Raw genomic sequence first — 19,160 nt, 5'->3', positions numbered from 1 at the left:
GAGCCCTGGGTGCGAGTAGCCCATCCAGGAAATACATGTTTGGACTGATTTAGGGCACACGCTAATCAAACACTTTTTTTAAGTTTATTTTTTTATTTTGAGAGGGACACAGAGAGTGAGTGCAGATGGGGGAGGGGCAGAGAGGGAGAGAGAGGATCCCAAGCAGGCTCCCTGCTATGAGCACAGAGCCTGAGGCGCCCCTCTCCCGCCTCCCACCACACTCTCGAACCCTGAGATCATGACCTGAGCAGAAATCAAGAGTTGATCGCTTAACCGACTGAGCCATCCAGGTGCCTCACTAATCAAATACTTTTGATTGGCTGTTAATATCTCACACTTAACCTTGTCAAGACTATCCTGACTTATAGTTACTACTGTTTCAAGTCCTTTTTAGAAAAACACCATGGAACGTGTAAGTGAATGCACACTGGTCTACAGAAATTCGAAGCACGCATTAATTGCAGATTAACTGTGAGGTTAAATGATCAGGGAAACGTCTGTGAAATGCTGGGACTCCTTTGAAGAAGAGAACCCCAAAGACTTCATATGTGCAATTGTGAAAACTTAACCTAACCTTAGGGATTTTGACTTTTTTTTTTTTTTGGCTTCCCATTATATCTATTCCCAGGTAGACCAAAAACTAGATTGATTTCTAAATAGAAGTACCCATTAGGATGAAGCCAAGGTCAATCCTAAATGTATCCTTTCAGCATTGGGACACTAGACAGTATGGGATTCTCAAAGAACAGCCCTCTAAGACATGACAGCTTTCAGTGTCAAAAGCTTGCTGATCAGTCTCTCTCTCCAAGGTTCCTGAAAAACTTGCTAAACCAGAGCTATTCATTGACACATCTGCCTTCAAAATCACATAGAAAAAAAAAACCTAACATTTGAAAATAGAAAAAGGCAGAGAAGTTTCTCAGTACTCCAATATGTTTCCAATCTATGTCAAATCTCTCAGTTCTTTTAAAGACTAATCCTTTCTTCTGATCCCTGTAGCTTAAGAGAATAATAGCAGGGGGCCACCTAGCCAGGCCGGGGAGCTCGAACTGCTGGAGTCCACCAGAGGGATACGGAGTCTATTTCCATATCTGTCTGTTTCCTTTGCATGTTCCTGCCTCCGTCCCTGTCCTTCTTGGATGGCTCTTTTCTTCCTCTTGTCTTTCCTTCTCTGGCTACAGTATAAGACTAATGTGTTATTCTTGTTTGGGGGGGGGGAGGCGTTTAAAAACATGTTTAAATATTTAAAATTGTTTTAACTTTTTTACTCGTTTATTTTTACATAATTTGGGATCAACAAAAAAGTTTCCAAGAAAGTACAGAGACATGCTGTATACACTTGGCCTGGTTTTCCCTAACGTTAATGTCTTCCATGACCATGGTAATCCTGTCAAAACTGAGAAACCAACATCGTACCTTACTCTTAACTGAAGTCCAGACTTCATTTGGATTTCTCTAGTTTTTTTTCACAAATGTCTTCTTTCTGTTCTAGGATCCCATCCACAGGACTCAGTGCATTTAGTCATTATGTCTCCTTGAGATCCCCTGGGCTATGAGTTTCTCCGTCTTTCCTTTTCAAGACTCACAGTTTTGAGGAGTGCTGGTCAGGTATTTTGTAGAATGTCACTCTCAATTTAGCTGCTCCGATCTGAAAGTTCGTGTGCCCCCCAAATTCATATGTTGAAGTCTTAACCCACGTCGTGATGATATTGGGAAGTGAGGTCTTTGGGAGGTGACTAGGTCGTGAGGATTAATGCACTTATGAAAGAGACCCAGCAGAGAGCTCCCTGGCCCCGACCACCTTGTGAAGGAACGGCATGAAATCTGTGACCCAGAAGAGGGCGCTCACCCAGCCATGCCGGCCTCCTGGTATTGGACTTCACGCCCCTTCTATGGGTTTGGGGAAAAATAGCACAGAGGTGAAGTGAAGTGTCCTTCTCGTGACGTCGTAACAGGGGTGTTTTATATGCTTCACTAAAACATAACTTTTGACATTCTTCCAACCTTTAATTAAGTTGCTGTTATCTACCCTAATATCTGGACACATGGCTGACACATTACCCGCTATTACTTGGCAAATGAATGAATCCCTCTACGTCTGTCTCCATCGTCACCTATACTATGGGCCAGGGGCCCCGGGTGGGAAAAGGAGAAACTGTAGGCAGCCTAGATGCTGGCCATCTGATAGTCCAACCACTGCCATCGATCTGGGTTTTAAAGCGTTAGTTAAAAATCACTTTGGAAAACCGTGATGTATTTTCATCTTCCTAAAAGAATGTTCTAAATTTTCATTTGGTTTTGATATTCAACTGTGGTGTTTTAAACGGTGCTAATGAAGTGAGAAGTAAGCATCTAGGAGTGAAGAAATACAGACCTTGGGAAACGGGGAGGTGGGTTAGCATGATTGCTGTAAAATTGCTTGTTTTCATTGCCCTTTGAGGATTGGCCCTCCCGCGTGGTTATTTGCCATCTCATTAAAAGGGAAACTCTCAACGACATGGTCTTGAAACACCTGCCTAGCCAAATGGAGAGAGGCAGCCTTTTAAGAGCTGTGGTTTTATTTTCTCTGTAGCTTGATGGGAGTCTTCATACTTGACTCAAAGCGGTGAAGTTTTGAGTGGCCAACAGACGCAATCAAACGACGCAAAGTTAAGCGAATTGCTTAAGAATTCAACCTGCTTTATTTTGCGGAACATGCGTCCCCTCAGAGTCGAGTTTAAAAGGCCAAAATAATTGCTCGCCTTTGCTGGTGTCACTGGTGGTTTTGCAGGGAAGTCAGCTTCTCTTGCGCCAAGGCGTACAGAAAAATTATCTCCCGCTGTGGGGAGGTGGGAGGACGAGGCTGACCCGAGGAAAGAAGAGTTTCTTTGATTTTCTCGTCTTTTCTACATTAGCTGTTAATAATTGTTAAATGTCCTGGCATTTTGCAAGCAATTTAAAGGCCAAAAATCCCCGGGGTGGGGGTAGTTTATGGGAGTAGGATGGGTGGGGGAAATCTATAATTCTCGTCTTCTGTTTTGAGAATAAACATTCTTGACTAAAAGAGAAAAGGCACCTTTTCTCCCTCATTGACAATGGCCCCCAGATCGGATGATAGGTCTGTGAGGAAAACCTGGACAATTTCTAGCCTCTGCTCCTCTTTGGGTTCAAAAACTGCCAAGAAAACCACGAGTGACAGAAGGGGCTTTTACAGGGAATCAGACACCTATAAATCAGTCTCAAGTAGAACATCAAAAATTAACTCCTCAGGACGATTCATATCCTACAGCAAAGTTGCTGTTTCAGTACTCGGACCGGGAATTGCAAAGGAAAGGTTTCTTAAGATAAGCATTTGTGTTTCAAATTTCCCCCACTTGGCTCTTTATGATAACAGCTTTGGTAAATAGCATAGCAGTTGAAACATTTATTATTGGAACAGAAATGCAATTACATGCAGATGTTGTGCTGTGACCCGTTGCTTTGTGCGGCACACGTTTTCAAGCTGGAGGAGGAACACGCAGGTCACCGCGTAAATGCTCTAGGCTGGGCTCCGCTTATTCTCCTGACTTGACTTATCTAATCTCTTTCGTGAGTGTTGCCGCAATCGAGGCCTCCGTGGCCCTTCTTGGCAGCCGGTTTCATTGCACGATTACTCCAACTACCGTCCAGAATGTCTTTTCATCCAACGTAAACGTTCTCTACTTAATCCAAACCTGGCCCTTTCTCCAACGTTCCTGTTCTGAGACACATGAAATGACCGCTGGGTTTCTTTTTTCAAGTTTGTCGTTGTTGTCTACTTTTTGTCAAGGTGGGCCTTTTGTTTTGTTTGTTTTTTGGCTTTGCGATGAATGAACTATGGTAATGCCAGGTGGCGACCAAGAACCATGAAGGAAATCAAATGGGGAAGTTGATGTAGAAACACTGGAGGCGAGACGGGTGTGACAGTGAGTCCTGGTTATCATGGGTGGCCTCCTCCTGGACAAGAAGAAGTCTGCATACATTCTGAGGGCTTAGGGGCTAGCGGTGAAGATGCCAGGTGCGTTGGCTTCCTATTGCTGTTGTAACAAATTACCGCCAGCGTAGTGGCTTAAAAGAGCCCACATTTATTATCTTACAGTTGTGGAGGTCAGAAGTCCAATGCAGTTCTCACTGGGCTGAAGTCAGGGTGTCCACTGGGTTGCTTTCCTTCTGGAGGCTCTAGGGGGGAATCTGTTCCCAGCTTCTAGAGGCTGCCCACATCCCTTGGATCATGGTCTCCTTCCTCCATTCGCAAAGCCACCAATAGCTAGCCCAGTCTTTCACCTGGCATTGCCCTGACACTGATCCTTCTGCCTCCCTCTTCCACTGTATGGCCCCTGTGATTACAATGGGCCCCCCCCCCCGATAATCCAGGATAATCTTCTTATCTTAAAGTCAGCCCATTAGCAACCTTAATTCCATCTGCAACATTAATTCCCCATTGCCATTTAACATAGCCTATTCACAAAGTTCCAGAAATTCAGATGTGGACATCTTTGGAAGGCTACCACCATGCGGCCTTCCACACCAGGAGGAGCGTTCCAGGCGGTGGGGATAACCTATACAAAGGTCCCGAGGTCTGAGCAAGGTGGGTATGTTGGGGAAGGAGAAAGAAGGCCAGTGTGGACTGTGGAGAACTCTGGGAGCCGTGGTCTGATAACTACATTGTATTCTAATTAGACGAAGATACCGCTAGAGGTTTTAAGCAGAGAAGTAGCATGATCTGATGTATGTTTTAAAAAGATGGTTTGGGCTGCTCTGTGAAGAATAGACTTCAGAGAGGCAAGAGCAGAGGTAGGGAGAACAATTAAGAAGCAATTAGGTGGGGCGCCTGGGTGGCGCAGTCGGTTAAGCGTCCGACTTCAGCCAGGTCACGATCTCGCGGTCTGTGAGTTCGAGCCCCGCGTCGGGCTCTGGGCTGATGGCTCGGAGCCTGGAGCCTGTTTCCGATTCTGTGTCTCCCTCTCTCTCTGCCCCTCCCCCATTCATGCTCTCTCTCTGTCCCAAAAATAAATAAAAAACGTCGAAAAAAAAATTTAAAAAAAAAGAAGCAATTACAATCATCGAGTTCAGAGGTTCTCCAAAAGGGGTAATGTCATGCCCTCCCCCATCACCGCAGCTGCAGGAACATTCAACAATGCCTGAAGATACTTTTGGTTGCTGTGACCTGGACGGTAAGGGGAGAGAAAGTGCTCCTGGCATCTAGTGGGAGGAGGTCAGAGATGCTGCTGTGCCTCCCGCAGAGCATAGGACCGCCCCATCACAAAGAATGATCCAGGCCAATCGTGCTGAGGCTGAGAAACCGATCCAGGCCCGAGACGACACTGACTTGGACTGGAAGAGTCAGAGGCGATGGCAACGAGCAGTCAGTTTCAGGATTCAGGGGCAGTGAGACAAAGACTCACCCATAGCCAGGCTTTAGCTTTCAGGGCTTTATCAAAGGAGGGGGAGGCTATGGGGCTGGCTGCAAACCAGCGTGCTTTGGAGAGGGATGGGGTGCAGGTGTACGTGGGGGAGGAAAAGACAGATGGTGTTTGGAGTGCTGGGCTTTCCTCGACGCGCCCGAAAAGATACACCACAGGGTTTCCGTTGCACTTCATATTGGCTCTATTCTCCCAGCCTCTGTGCACATGGTGTTTATCGTGGTCTCGAATTGTAAACCCAGGGAACCTGGGTACTATTTCCTTCTCCATCACCACTAGCTTGTTGACATGAGACAATTGACTTAACCTCTCCTTGTCTCCCTTCTCACCTTTGTCTAATAAGGACAACATTTGCTTCATTGACTTCAGCTAGCTATGAGGAACTTGGGGGAAAAACTTAAAAGTGCTGTGTGCGTATATTCTGTCGCAAATTTGTGTTTCCTTTAATTTCCTCGTTGTAATCCTTCTAGGTTTTCTTACATTTTTTTCCTCATTAATATTTTTGTAGCCGAAAGGCAATATAGTTGATAAATACTTGATAAAGTAAGACAGTAAATTATATTTTGGATTTTATTCCCATGACGTCCTCAAGAATTACATATTCTATGTCCATCACTGGATGAATGGATAAAGAAGATGTGATAGATATAGATATAGATATCTCCACACAGTGGAGTATTACTCAGCAATCAAAAAGAATGAAATCTTGCCATTTGCAACTACGTGAATGGAACTCTAGAGGGTATTATGCTAAGCGAAATTAGTCAGAAAAAGACAAAAATCATGACTTCACTCATATGAGGACTTTCAGATCCAAAACAGATGAACATAAGGGAGGGGAAGCAAAAATAAGATAAAAACAGGGAGGGGGACAAAACAGAAAAGACTCTTAAATATGGAGAACAGAGGGTCGCTGGAGGGGGTGTGGGAGGGGGGATGGGCTAAATGGGGAAGGGGCACTAAGGAATCTACTCCTGAAATCAGTGTTGCACCATATGCTAACTAGCTTGGATGTAAATTTTAAAAAATAAAATAAAAAAACAAGCACACAAAAAGAATGGCATATTCTAATTCTTTCTGAGTATTTAATAAGGTGGCTGGTGTAGTAACACTTCTGGCTAATTTCATTTAATCTATTTCACCAATTTATTCACTAGCACCTGTGTGGAAAGTACTGTTAAAGGAACTTGAACAATAGAAAACGGCCAAAATACAGCTCCTCTTGCCTTCTAGGCGTTTGCAGTCAACTTTAGTGCCTTGCCATTCTGGGACACTTCTTATAATGTAGAGAGCAGGGCTCTGCACAGTTGCGCCCAAGCTTGGCTGCCTAGTTTCGTCAATAAAGTTTTATTGGTACCCAGCCATACCCGTTCACTTACATATTATCTGTGGCTGTTTTGAGCCACGACAGCGGGGTTGAGTAGTTGTAGCAGGGAGACTTATGCGTGGCAAAGTCAAAAATATTCACTATCTGGCCCTTTGCAGAGAAAGTATGCGACTGTCTGAGCTAGGGTACTTGGTCTTTTGGAAATGTCAGCTCTTGCTTCTAAATTTGCTCTGATTTCTTATTTCTTGAGATGAGGCTCACTTAATGCCCCCATGCCAAGGGCTTTACAAGTAAGAGGGCTAAGCTGCCAGTGTATATTCAACTTACAGGCTTATATTTGCTGAATATAGGTTTTCTAGCATGTATTTTGTGGACCATTCATTCTAATCCTCCTTTTGTCCCTGTTGGACATAAGCTGCTTTTTTACCGTCATTCCCCGCCCCCCTACTCTTCAAGGTCATTTTGAATTATAATACAATCCCCTGAGGTGTTAGCTATCCAATTTAGCACCATCTGCAAATTAAATCAACTTGTCTTTTATTTCATCACTCAAGTAACTGATAGAAATATTAAGAAGAGCCTGCCTCGGGATATCCTTTTTAAATGTCACTGTTTCCCCCAAGGTTCAGGCAGAGCCACCGATAATCGGAGTCCACCTTTCAGCAAGCACTCTCACGGACACCGGAGCTGGTCAGTAACTTCCGAACTGAAATGGCCAGTCTTTAGGCCACAAGGGGTATTGAAGATGCCTGCCTAATTGATGCTTTCCTCCAGCTACATGGTCTGCCGTATCTGCCATGTGTCCATTCGTCGTGTATTCTAGTTCTGTCTCTTGCTTTGAAGTTAAGCGGGGCCAGAGGACTTGCTGTGGCCAATGAAGGGTGAGCAGAAGTTAAGTGTCCCTTATGAAGTGAAGTTTTGAAAGGCAGAGCATGATTCACCGGGTCCCCGTTTCCTGCCTCAGCAGCCGTGGAAGTCTGTGTTGAAAGGAACTTTCATCAGCCTGGGCTCCCGAGTGGCTGTGAATGGAGAACCTTCCCCGTTGATCTCTATAAACATTTGGCCTGAGTGAAACAAACACCTTTGTTGTTACAAGCCACTGAGATCCAGGGGTTCCTTGTTAACAGAGCATAACCTCACCCATCCTGCCTGATACAGCACCACAACATTCTTCTAGAAAGCTCCACTAAAACTAGGGACCATTCTTTTTCTGTGTGTCCTTTACGATTAGTACCCCGCACAGACCCTTCTCCATAGTACGTACCAATTAAATGCTTATTGAGTGGAAATGAACTCAAAATAGATTAGCGGACAGATATCAGGCTGCAGTGTTAGGCTTTTCCGTCACTTCTTTACAAACAGAATTAACGAGAATAACTCCTTGTGCATCCAGGTTCCCGAGCATCTCCAAGATGTCGTGCAATTGAATGTGCCGGTCCTCCTCAATTGGTCGAAGGAGGTTTCATGATAGGACAGACACATCAAATGTTACCTTTCCCCAATATTCACCTTATTTGGCTCAGCCCAGGCCCACCAAGTCTGATCGTGGGAAGGCCGGCCTCTGGCCTTAGAGAGGCCACTGACTACAGTGAAAGTGTTAAGCTTGGACATTTGTCTATTCATCTTTCTATATTGTTGTGGAACTCAGTTAAACATTCTTGTGTTATGAGAAATCCAGGGCAACGTGAGAGTTTCACATTCCATAACATGGATGTACACAGCCTTTCCTGGAAGATCGTTAGCTCTGTGATGGTGCAGGCGTGCCCAACTTGCTTGTGGCAGTATTCCCAGGACCTAGAAGAACTCCTGGACCATGTGAAGCATCAATGAATGTATTGGGAATGATTGAAAAAAAAAAAAAAAAAACAAACCCAGTAGGTACTTGCAGTAATCTGTGAGGTGCGTGGCCATCTTTATTTTCCCTCGAGAGGTGAAACGTCAAAACATTATAAGTAACTTACCAAAGGTCACACAACCAAGACATGGAATCAGAATGAAAGCACCTTCTGACTCCAAGGCACCTGCCCCTCCTTGGGTTAGCGTGGTACACCCAGGGTGCCGTAGAAATAGCAAGCGTCCTGGAGTCTGACGGACTGAGATTTGAATTACCGCTCAACTACTCATTAGTTGTATGTCATTGGGAAGTTCTAAAATCTATCCCCTGATGTTTTCCTTAAACCACTATGATATTTTCTCCCCTTCGAGTAGGTCTTACATTTTATTTAGTTTCCCATAAGTGCTATTTTGGGGGCACGGTGTAATTATTCCGCCGTAAGGACTCCCTCTTTGGGGGCCTCTATGGTTAGGCTGAATTCATGCTGTGTCAGTGAGCCAGCCTTTCCCAAACCATTTCTTGAGGCGTCCAAGATGGATTTAGCAGAGGGTTATATTCCTTCTTTGAGATCTGCTACTTTGAGATCCAAATTTCATTTTGACCTTCCAATTCAATAATTATAGCCTAAGATATTTTATGTTTAAAACCTAAATGAGTGTTTGCTTAGAATTGTAAGAACAAATTTGGAGGCCAGATTAAGGCACTTAAAGGTTTAGCCTGCCCTGGGAAAAAAAAAAAAAAAATGCATTCTTTGTCTTGCATCAACATGTTAATAAAGTCTAACGTTCCTGCATAAACAGAACTTGCTTCAGCGGGAATTATGAGAACACAAAGGGTGCACGATCATAAATGGACTCTAGTAGTGTAAGGCATTTACGTGGCATGGAACAGAGAGTTTTACTGAAGACTAATGAGAACCCAATAAGTAGAAAACACTAATATTCCTTCCTGTGGGGGAGTCGAGATGAGTCCTAACTTGATGCAGTGGAAACGTGTGTACCATGAACAGAAAAAATGTGTGCAATATTTGCAGTTATATCTTCATAACATTTTATAACCCGAATTCGTCTTCAATAAAAATATACTTCCTATCTCATTTTATGATCTTTCTGGAGTCATTTAAAGGCCAGTCGTTTTAGCAGTAAGTTATGACTAGAGAAAGAGCATTTTAATCCGCTTGTATATTGCATTTAAACTCTCCGGGCGTACGATTATTAAAAATTAGATGTGAACATGGAAAGCTGCCATTTTAATGTTCTTCTGTCCCTTCAAGTTGGTTCTATTTTGGGGAATTCTCTTGGAAGTTCAAATCTAGAAGATCTGGGACTGGGGGCCTGCCACAGGCTGGTCATGAGACTCGAGAGCGATCGCTTGATCTCTGCGCTCCCGTGGAGATGAGAAGAAACACCGTGTGGAGCATCTTCGCCCCGCCGAAAATGCTGTTCAGAGATTAGTCCCCCGTCCTGACAGTGCGACTTTTGCGCTTCACCGCTCTCAACAGAAGCTCACAACTTTCAAGAGTTGATCCGAGCCAACGTGGATCGGAGTGAGGCGGCGCCAGGAGCGCCCCCAGCAGAAGCTCTTCGCAGTTGGTTTGTGCCGGTGCTGGCTTAGGTGCTGTGTAAACATCCTCTCCCCTTTCCCGAGCAGAGGCCTAAGACGCAGCGCCGAGCTGTTTTTACTAAGACGGATGCTCCGCGAAGAGGGGACACCCAGTGGATGAAATACAGATGATTCATCTGAAGAGAGGTTTTCTTTAGCAGGCAGTCTCCACCTCCAACACCCGGCCGGGCGCTGCAGAGTCTCGAGTCTCTACTGAGTCACAGGAAGACTTGCCGCCGACTTGGTTAGACTTACACGGAATTATTACTGGACTTGGCGGTGCATAAACATAAGGGGGGAAGAGCCAGTCATTAGACAATTGCTCTGTCACACGCTTGCATTTAAAAGCTACAGTTCGAGCCCAGAGTCGGGCCTTCCAGGAGTTCTCTTAAGGGTGGATTGTCTTATCCTCTTAAGTCCAGGAAGCTGTTGAAAATGTTTTTCCGTGCAATTATGCAAATTCACATGCCTTAGATTTCCTTCCTGAAACCATCAAATAACACGTCACTCTGTGGGCTCGGGAGGGTTATTACGGCGAATAAATAGATGTCATTACGTGTCATTTCGCCCATCAGAAAATACAGTAGCAATTACTGCCTTGTCAAGGGAGTACACTCCAAATGATCCAATTGCATTATCTACTGAGGGCCCCGGGAAAGTTGAATAACAAGGAGCTCCCCCGCTCACGTAAGGCATTTGAGCCTTACTTGGTGGACGTGTAGTCACGCTCTCGTCCCAGCGCATCTCCTGTTTGCGTCTTTGAAAACCATTTCAAGACGAGTTCACCTGGGTGTAAAAACCTAGAAGGCAAATGATACCATCCCGTCCTTTGGTTTTGCCCCTGCCAGTGCCTTCGGACGCTCTGAGGTCGGTCCCAGGTCCCGATATAAAATACGAGCTGTTGACTCACAGTTCGACCAGAAGGGCCAGTTTCACAGACCGCCAGGATAAAGATGATTTTAATTAAATCGCACAAATCCCTTTGTGCTGCAACCAGAGCCCAGGCAGGCTGGCGGACTCTGAGCCGTTCTGGCATGCATAGAGTTAACCAGGTTACCGGGATTCCTAGTTAACTTCTTTCACCAGGAATGCAATTCATGTTTACCTATATAAGGAAACCTGTTAGGCTGACCTGAGTTTGGCAGATTTTTGCGCTGACGGGGAGGCGTGTAAGCACACAGCCTGGAAAGGGGAGTGATTCGGAGCTGGACAGAGCAAGCTTCCTGAACGCCCCGGCCATTCAGCTGTTCCGAGGCAGCCTGCTCGGAGGACCCACAGGTTTGTTTGTCTCTTCCAGATCACAGCTGAGGACCAAAAACCCCCGTCCTGGGAAAGATGGGGAAGCCGGTGAGTCTTACCGATCTCTCTCTGCTTGCTTCAGCTAAGTGGCGCGTCTCGATGCTCTCACCCAGGAAGCGAAGGGAGAGGCGTAGCTCAGGGTCCAACCCCGCAGCTCCTTCGCGAACAAACACAATGCTCCGCAAATACCTCCACACAACTTTTCCTGCCTGGTTCGTACACCGAGAATTCACAGAGGCAATGACTTTAGCACCTGAGACATTGCAGAGAGTGTTTTTACTAGCCAAGAGTTTGTAGACCGTCGCGATGAGCAAACTTTCTCATCTTTTTTGCACGCTGAAACAGTGCAAGTGAGCCTTGGGGTGCTTTGCGAGAAGGCTGAGTCCCCAAGGAAGTAATAGTAAATCTAAGTGGGTTCTTAAAACCACAGGCAGTGTGATATTCTGCAGAAGGGCAATTTGTCACTAAAAAGGCAGTCTGAAGGTATCATTTTTCATTCATGCAGCAGCAAACTCTTTGCGTCCTGCACATTGCAGTAAAGGACACCTTCTGAGACACCGAGGAAAGAAAGAAGCCAGGCTGGGCTCTTTGTTCTAGACAATGTAAAGATCACTCGTGCATTTTGACAAGTAGCGGGTGTCTATTTATATATGAGGCGAGAACGATGAACAAGGGCTTCATGTCAAAGGCATTGCGGTCGATTAAGTTGGAATTTGGCTATACTCTCTACGTATACAAAAGTCTCAATCTGAATGTAATTAAACACGGAAACGTGAAAGTGTTTACCAGACTTCCAGGGGAATTGTATTATACTTGGGAACAGCCCATTGTGAGACACAACTGCGGAAGAAGAAAAAACTATTCCAACTGAGTTCTGGGGCATAGGTAAAACTTTGGAAAAGAAAGTGAATTTCCTTATAGGAGCGCTGTCAAAAGGGATTTGGAATCCGGTACAAAGTTTTATTTTTTTATTTTTTCACGGCAAGGGGGTTTTCCTAATTGAGTGAGCTGTGACCGCGGCGAGTTAAGGACCCGGTTTCTGGGTCGTCCCATTCCGAAACTAACTTCCAGAAAAGTAATCAGTGTGAACAGATAGGAGAGGGTGATCGCTTTTTAAAAAAAAAAAAAAAAAAATCGCAAGTGATCACCCATTCTCTAGGAGGCTACTGATTAAATATGGGGACCAGCAGCTACCTGCTCAGAAAAACAAAAGCTATGGCCAGTTTTATGTAGGGTCCTTGACTTGAGAAAGCGTAACTCTCCACAGTAACATAGTTTAAATGAAACCTGCTCACGTCCAGGGGAAGGAAACCTCGAAAAGCTGTATGTGTGGTAGAGTAGACGTTTTGGTACATACAATTCTTAATAGCGAAAGCAGCAAAACTTGGAAGACACAGGCAGACGTTTTCGAGCCAGTTTCCCAACGGGAATCAGTAACCCAGGAGACACAAAACACTATTTGAAAATACACGGTTAATAACAGATGTTTATACCGGGTTGTCTCGCCCTGCCGATGCGATGGCCCCAGGCCAAATCAACCAGCACGTCCGCTGTTTTTCCTGCGAGTTCATATGTACACAGTTATTATATACTAATTACATCGACAGCCAGGGGAATACATAACCAGAAAGATAGATAAGTCTCTTGGGGTGCGGAGGGCCTCGGGTAGACGTCGGGGTTCCGAGTCTTGTGACAACGTGACCGCGGACGACTAGGGGTCTTGTCTCCACAACCTACTCATCCTTGGCTGCTCGGCAGCTCGTTTGGGGGCAAGAATGGTGATGAATGTATTTAACTTAACACCTTGGTGTTAATAGAGTTTGAGGAGGATTCCTTCTCGAAGATGCAAGTTATCTCAGGGTCTGAACCGATCCTGCAGTGAAAGGCGCTGGGATGCTGTGTTGTCGCCTTAGCCCTTTTCGAGCCACCGCTAGTGTGTTGTGTGGAGGGCACAGCCATCCGGCAGCCTCTTTAGATCTGTGAGATGTTAGGAGGGGTCTTGGTTAAAGGAGACTGAAAACACTTGGGGGGAAACAACCAAAGAGAAGCAGGTCTTCTCAGAGCCTTACCATGCCCGTTCGCTAGTATGTGTTGGGACTCCCTGAGCACGTGTAACGTCAGAGGTGTGGTTTGCTGCAAACTGGACTGATGGCTTGTTTTTTGCCTGATCACCTAATGCATATTCTTTTGGGCAGAGTTTCCCAGTGGCTGGGCCACAGAGCACTGGTAGACAATGAATGGGTCACAGACCTGCCCGGATGTTGGCCTCGTTTGTCATCTGGGCCATCAAGCCGTGCCTGGGCCGGGTGTATCCCCCTGAAATTTATCTCTGGGCCACGCAGCTTCCCCATTTGGCCCCAGGGCAACGTGCAGATAGGATCAATTTCTGTATCCGACATGATGTGTAAACGTTAGGAAAGTGTCTGACGGCCCAGGCCCAGAATACAGATCGAGCAAGTCAAAATTCTGCTACACTGTGTTAACTTGGGCCTTGGGGCTAAATGTGAAGGAAAATACCCTCGCTCTTACCGTTTTTCATGCCGTGGTGGGGATGTCAAGGCCCTCCATAAGTTATCCAGTTTGCCCTCTTTATTCCCTAAAGAATTTAAAGAGGGATGTGTGTGTGCGTGTGTGTGTGTTGTTCTATTCTTAAAGATCTCCTAAAAAAAACCTGATGACAAAGCATTTCCCCATGGGATCCTTTCTAATGTTTAGTTATGCTTTACACTTCCCTGCCTCAAACTGCTATCAGGGTTTGTTTGCCCGGGATTCCACTGCTGCCAGTGTGGCCTAGTCCAGAGGCAATGACATAAAAGAACCTGGTTTCAAAAGTGATTTATTAAATGTAAATTCTTTCCTTGGACACCGTACCAGATTTGTACACAGCATTCCTATCCCTGGTGAACTTTCTCTGGCTTTCTCTGCCTACCATTTGACATCAATTACCTTTTCAAAAACATTTGGCGTTATTAATTCCTGTTACATCCATTCAGCAAATATTTATTGAGTGCCTTTTGAAGTTCTGTGCTAAGTACTCTGGAGGGAAAGCGGGTATATAAGACACAGATGAATTGAAACCAAATCTTCATGAGATGTGAATGGTGACAAACGCACTTGACCGCTTCCTTTTTCGCTGATCATCCCAAGGGACGTTCTTTAAGGCAGAGCTTCCCAACTGGTGGGCATAAAGCAGGTGACACACAGGTCATGATGGTCGTGCTGTCAGTGACCAGATGATTTCCATGTCAGAACACGTCAGGGAGGCGCCAGCGGACGTGGCTGTACTTACAGAAGAAAGGTGCCACCTGGCTCGCTGCGGCGCATCTGTAAGTGACCGAGAGCCGCCGTTACTTCTGAGGTTGTGTGTCTCAGGCTTAGAACGAGGGAGCATGAATTAATAACTGGTTTGTGTCGGTAGGATTCTCCAAGTACCTAGGGCATTGGCAAAACCAATTTAGAATATATTTATATTTGAAGAAAGGTTAGCTGGCGAGGTGATAGACGAGACTAGGGTTTCTAGTTAAATGTAAAAGTACATTTCCATATTTTAATTAATCGCTTGCAATCACATAGAAGGGAATCTTCTGCGAGTGAACGTGGCAGAGAAATTAAGTTACGTTCTATATTATTGCCAAGGGTTCGGTTAATTTTATTTTTTATTTAAAAGGAAAATAAAAATGGATGGCAGTGCTTTGCGGAACATAGCATTCTCCAATGGGCATGGTACTTACTAGCTGGCTCTACATAAAGAATGGCTCTAACTGTATGTCCTCATCGGTTCGCTCTCTTGTGAGTTGCCCTTCACTTGTCTGAACTTGAGACAGAGATGAAATTAAGCAGAACCCCCTCAATTTGGCAGTTTGAGTTTTAACACGTGACAGAATTGGAATTTCGGTTGAAGAGCTGGAGCCAGGAAATGCTGCATTATTTATAGGTATCGTTCCGCAACCGAGGCCTTGGTTATTTAAACCAAAATTATTTCCCCCCCTGAGTATCTAATTGTACAGTTATTTAGATCTGTCCTGACGCACTCATCATGTATGGCCTTGGGGAACGAAACAGTATATAAACTATAGAGAACGGATCACAAGTTTACTCGAACTGATATACTTGGCTTAAAGTTAAGAAACAAAGCAGTGGATGGTGGGTTTGGCCAAGTCATCTTAAACTTCTCTGGGATTCGATTTTCCTCATCTATCAATGGAGACACAAATACACAAGTCATTGGGTGGTTATGAATATTGAAAACGGTCATGTCTGTGAAAGCACCTAGTGAGATGCTGGGCATGAGGCCAATCGATAAGTACTAGTTGGAGCTGAAATGGGCGTCTTCAAGGAAACAATTAAGGGATCGAGGAAGTACACACACACTGGGGGCCTGGGTGCGACTTTGCCCACGCAGTGACTTCCAATCTGCTTTTCAGTGAGGCATGATATACTTTCTGATGTCCTGTTCCAGGTTCTCTTTGCTTATTTGTGTTCACCTGCTTGTCCCCCATAGGTTTTTGTGTGTGAGACGCTTGTTTGAAAGCCTTCTGCCTTCTGGGGCGATCTATGTTATCTCAACCACAGGTTTCCTCCGTTTAAGGTGTTTTCTGAAAAGTAACGCGTTTTATAAACAAAACAAAAATATTCACTTCCGCGCTTACTAATCTGACAGCTTGAAAGCTTTTCCGATGGCAGTGGGGGGAGACTGGGCTAGTAAATCCATTGATAAAAGCCACTTGTTTTATTAACAAGTTAGAACATTTCCCTGGCTTCAATTTATAACAGTTTTCCAGGAGTCTTGGAGATGGACCTCTCGAAAGGTGTCGTGCCCCCAAAGTTACCCTCAGACCCCACTCTCTTTCTCCCACCCCCCACCTACTACATCCCTCTGCTTTTTGGTAGAAACCCAAAAACAGTAGAGAAGCTCTTTTAAAATAATTGTTATATTCTGGCACAAAGCATGCACGTGACAACTCCAACTGAAAAGTGATTTAGAAAAGTTGGAATCTTACAAAGTTTATCTTGCCTATATTTCCCATTTATGCACATACAGGAGGAACGTATTTTTTTATACAAATTGGTCTAAATCAGCCTAAAAGGACTCTTTCAATAAACACAGCATAAAATATTTAAATGCGAAGAAAACATTGTTTTATAGTCGAATTGGAAGATTTTTTTTCTTTCTTAGTGTTGTATCTTATCTCAAGTTCAATGAAAATAAGTCAGAAATAGGGGATCTACACTTTTCTTATTAATGTTTTTTAACGTTTATTTATTTTTGAGAGACAGAGGCAGAGCGTGAGCGGGGGAGGGGCAGAGAGAGAGGGAGACACAGAATCCGAAGCAGGCACCAGGCTCCGAGCTGTCAGCACAGAGCCCGACGCGGGGCTCGAACTCATGAACCGTGAGATCATGACTGAACCGAAGTCGGACGCTTAACCGACTGAGCCACCCAGGCGCCCCGGGACCTACACTTTTTTAATTTTTATTTTAATTCCAGTTAGTTAACATACACTGGTTTATTAGTTTCAGGTGTATAGTATAACACTTCAACACTTCTATACATCACCCAATGCTCATCGTGATAGGCATCGACATTTCGACGAAGCCACTGCTGTGGACTGGATTGTGCGGCCCTCCCCACTCCCAGAACTATACCAGAACTATATTCCTTCCTCACATGGTCCTACCTGGGAATGGACTTGTCCATTCACACCTCCAGGAACATCCACCAAGTTACTACACTCCTCTGTGAGCTAATTCCTTAACCTTTCTATCACATGTCTACAAATGCATTAAGAACCAGCGTGCTCGGTGGATTCCATAGATCTCCTGGGTATCTGTCCAGACCACTTCCCTCCGGTCCCACCTGAGCCCTGAGAGGATCTTTCTCTGGCCTGGGGGACACCCTTCCTCCTCTCCATTTCTTTGACCGGCTTTGCCAGGCATGTGAGCCATTGGGTGCAGCTTGTTTCAAATAATGCCGAGAACTCAACAGAACTCAGCAGTAGTGAACATAACATGAACTTCTGTGACCAAGAAAGTCCATGGGCAGGCAATGACAATTATGTCACGACTGCGACCTAGGCAGCAACACGTGTAAGATACATCCCAATACCAACTATGCTAAATGGGAGAGGATGTCCCCCTGAGAACCCATGAAATGGAGTGAAACTCCCCCATCCCATAGGGATGTCTAAAATCTCGGCATTAGAGAATGATTTCATTGTCTTTGGCATGGATTTCTTTCCAATTAAAACTAAGTAGGAGAACAAGATCCCATGAAAGTGGGACAAGGGGTGATATAGGGATGAGGATACAGGAATGGAGAGAGGACGGAAAAAGAGAAAAACAAAAAAGAGAAGCTTCCATGGTATTTATCAAATTCCTGCTCCGAACCAGGCATCGCCCTACATGCTGAGGCACTCAAGTGGATAACGGTGTGCTGCAGGAGACAAACACTGATGAAATAAATAGCCCACAAACAAGGGGAAAGATGCACCTGGAACAAAAGCTATGAAGCCTAGCTATATGCTGCCATGAGATTGTACTGGGGCAGAGGGGCGCTTTAGCTTCCATCAGAGGATGGAAGTCAGAGAAAGTTTCCCCAAGAAAGAGATGCTCATACAGAGAGCTAGTAGGAAAGGATGTGAGTCGGTGGGTTCGGAGGGGTAGGAAGTGGGCAGACTGTGTTAGGGAGTTTTCAACAAGGGATGACATTTGTCTTTTGGAAAGGCCACCTGGGCAGCAACATAGAGAAGAAATCAGAGGGGGCGTCAGAGTGAATGTGGGTGAACCAAACAGGAGCCTAAGAGAGGGGTGCAGGGAAAGGTGATGCCTACTTTTTTTAAAAAGTTCTTCATGTTTATTTATTTTTGAGAGAGAGAGAGAGAGACAGTGGGGGAAGGGCAGAAGAAAGGGAGACACAGAATCCGAAGCAGGCTCCAGGCTCTGAGCCGTCAGCACACAGCCCGATGCGGGCCTCGAACTCACGAACCAGGAGATCATGACCTGAGCTGAAGTCAGACGCTTAACTGACTGAGCCACCCAGGCGCACCAGGTGATGTCTACTTGTGCTAATATCGCGGTGGTAGAGATGAAGAGACGTGGATGGAGTTTAGTTCTATTTCGGAGGTGAAATAGACAGGAGTGGGCGATGAATGGGACAGGGGCGATGGCAAGGGGCGAGGACGCGTCAAGGCAGACTCCCAGGAAGTTTGTTCCCCTCACTGGAGGGGTATTGGCATCATTAAAGATTTAGGGAATATTAAAGCTGACCTGTTCTGGGGGTAGGGAGGGGTATCCTTTGTAGCCCGATGGAGTGGAAAGTGCACGAGCTTTAGGGCTGAGAGCATTGCCGTGGGTTCAAGTCCCAGCCCATCCATTTACTGGCTGTGTGATGCTCAGTTTCTCTGAGGCTCAGTTCTCGCATCTTGAGAAAAAAGGGATAAACGTCTACCTCACGGGGTTGCTGGGACAATCGAAATAACTTCATAAATGGTCAGAGGTCCTGCACGCATGAGTTACCGTTCTTACTCCACCCGATTGGCCAGCAGTGAAGCGTCGAGGAGGAAGGACTATTTTCGCCACCTTCCTGGGGGCGAGGGAGTCGGGTGGGGTGTCCGAATTTGGACAGCTGAGATCTCAACACTTGGTAAGTTTACCGAAGTGCAGTTTTCCCCTTGTTGAT

The 19,160-nt window shown here is 45.3% G+C and overlaps 1 protein-coding gene across 3 annotated transcripts in view; it reads left to right on the top strand.

The window, feature by feature from the left end:
• MID1 (midline 1) overlaps window positions 1–19,160 on the top strand; it is a 395,896-nt gene that overhangs the window by 44,143 nt on the left and 332,593 nt on the right. The window contains exon 1 of one of the 3 annotated variants that reach the window (XM_043570088.1): window positions 10,753–11,530. The exons of 1 other annotated variant lie outside the window; for it this stretch is intronic. The gene's annotated coding sequence lies outside the window, so the exon portion shown is untranslated. Of the gene's footprint in view, window positions 1–10,752; window positions 11,531–19,160 lie in introns of those variants that run through there. One more of the 3 variants, XM_043570084.1, reaches the window with a different exon arrangement.

This window comes from Prionailurus bengalensis, chromosome X (genome assembly GCF_016509475.1).
Source record: "Prionailurus bengalensis isolate Pbe53 chromosome X, Fcat_Pben_1.1_paternal_pri, whole genome shotgun sequence".
NCBI classification, from domain to species: Eukaryota; Metazoa; Chordata; class Mammalia; order Carnivora; family Felidae; genus Prionailurus; species Prionailurus bengalensis.
The sequence above is the reverse complement of the archived record's forward strand: the minus strand, read 5'-3'. Positions and strand labels throughout refer to the sequence as shown.